The sequence below is a fragment of the Vulpes lagopus genome, chromosome 4 (genome assembly GCF_018345385.1).
Source record: "Vulpes lagopus strain Blue_001 chromosome 4, ASM1834538v1, whole genome shotgun sequence".
NCBI lineage: Eukaryota > Metazoa > Chordata > Mammalia > Carnivora > Canidae > Vulpes > Vulpes lagopus.
In genome coordinates, this window is record NC_054827.1 from 45,720,311 (window position 1) to 45,722,718 (window position 2,408).

Consider the following 2,408-nt stretch of genomic DNA (forward strand, 5'->3'; position numbering starts at 1 on the left):
GGGTGCAGGGATTCCCAGTTCTGTTGGCCTCTGTTGTGAAAGAAGTGACCTCACTGCCTGGGATCCCCTCCCTGAGTCCACTCCTGGAGGAAGCTTCAGGAGCAGCGCTTGGGGCTGCCGACGGCTCCCCCTTCCCTGCAGGCACAAAGATACTTTTTATGTACAAAAACTTGTACATAAGTGATCTTGATCCACGGTATTCAAATGTTTATGATTTCGAATGATTTATATGGTCAAAATATAGGACCAAACCACATAAATGCTTGCACATAGAGGATATTCATTTACAATAACAGAAAACTGTAAATAATCCAAATGTCTATTAGCAAGCAAAGGGTTAAAAAGTTGTGTTATGTTTATACAATGGAGTAATTCGCAGCGGTAAAGCAGGAATGAGCTGCTTATGCACGCAACCACACAAACGAACGTCAGAAATAGGAAAATAATGAAAAATGGAAAATAAAAACCTGTTACAGAAGAGTAAATGCTCTAGAATTCCCATTTATATGAATCTCTAGAAAGATAAAGATTTAGTGACAGGAAACAGCAACGATTGCCTTCCCCTGGGGCTGAAGTGAGAAAATGATTTGGAAAAGACTGAGAAAACATGATAGGAATAATGTAAAGATCCTACATCTTTTTTTTTCCTTTTATTATTTTTTTATAAATTTATTTTTTATTGGTGTTCAATTTGTCAACATGTAGAATAACACCCAGTGCTCATCCCGTCAAGTGCCCACCTCAGTGCCCGTCACCCACTCACCCCCCCCCCCCCGCCCTCCTCCACTTTCCTCACCCCTATTTCGTTTCCCAGAGTTAGGAGTCTCTCATATTCTGTCTCCCTTTCTGATATTTCCCACTCATTTTTTCTCCTTTCCCCTTTATTCCCTTTCACTATTTTTTATATTCCCCAAATGAAATAGACCATATAATGTTTGTCCTTCTCCGATTGACTTATTTCACTCAGCATCATACCCTCTGGTTCCATCCACGTCGAAGCAAATGATGGGTATTTGTCGTTTCTTTGATCGTTGTAGTGGTTCCCAGGTGTATAAATTTGTCAAAACTCACTAAAATTTACCCTAGGTGAAATTCAGTACATTTTATTGTTTGTAAATGACATCTCAGTAGAGTTGATTGAGAAATAATAGAGTGCACAAAAATGTCAGTATTTAAGACTGATAAAAAAGTAAATTGTCTTGAATGAAAATGAGACCCAGCGGCCCAGATTGATTGGTAGCAACGGAGAAAAAAAAGATTGTGATTTATTGAGTACCTACTAGGTATAAAGCATTCTGCTAAGCACTAGAATGTGCTATTTTATTTTATGTTTTTAAATTAACCCAGAGCGTAGTAGTATTAATCCACTTTACAGGTGAAGAAACTAATACTTAGGGAGTTTATGTTCCTAGACCACGTGCCTGTTCTCACACCCAGTTAAGTGGTCACGCCAGGCCCCAACTCCAGCCGCGTGGGACTCTAAACTACTCCTATTTTTCTGCCATCTTCATTATATTTCCTAAAGAACAGGAATAGAAGTCAAGAAGAACAAAAAAAATCTTAGAAGGATATTATATTTAGAAATAACTGTACAATTGAGAAACTAAGATCACATTCCACATAGTTTTGGTATTGCTTAAGGATTGCTAAGAGTTTGGAATCCCTTGCTAATAAACATCTGCTCTCTGTCTCAGCTCACGCCAGCAGATGAGACATACACAGCACAAAGAAGTGTTGTAGTACAAACTCCAGACCTCAGAGTTCCAAAAGGAAAGTGATCTCCCTCAGAGCCCATTAAAACTGCCCTCACTTGAGCGGCATGCATGCAGCGGGGTGGTTTCCATGCCTCAGATGCTCCTCCGGCTTCAGAACCACAGGGAGCAGGAATTCAAGTTGGCCTTCTCCAGTAGCTCTACCCCCATTGATTCAGTGGTGGCTGCCTTGAGGTCCTGCCTCAATTCCCTTTAACCCTGAACCCGCCCCAACTTCCTGAAATTCCTTTAGGTCAGTGAATTATCTAGAACCAGGATTGACCTTCAGAGTTGTTTGGAACACACCTGAATCTACAATTAAGCACAACCTTGCTATTTTTTCCTCTAGTTTCTAATAGAATATGGCTGCACAGTATTTTACTACCATTCAGAAGACTATAGATATAGATATAGATGTATCTGTCTTGTTCTTCTCGTTCTATTACTCGACTCCAGATAATTTCAAAATTAATTACCTCGCTGATGAAATAACTTTAGAATTAGAATATTGTGTGTCATAACTGTAGGTATTGTTAATTTGGTTTTAACCAAAGAATTTTGACTTCTCTTACTGGACAATTACTTGTTTATTAACAATAGTAAAACATGAGGCCTTTATGGGATTTTTTAAAAATTTCTATGAGGAAAAATCATTAT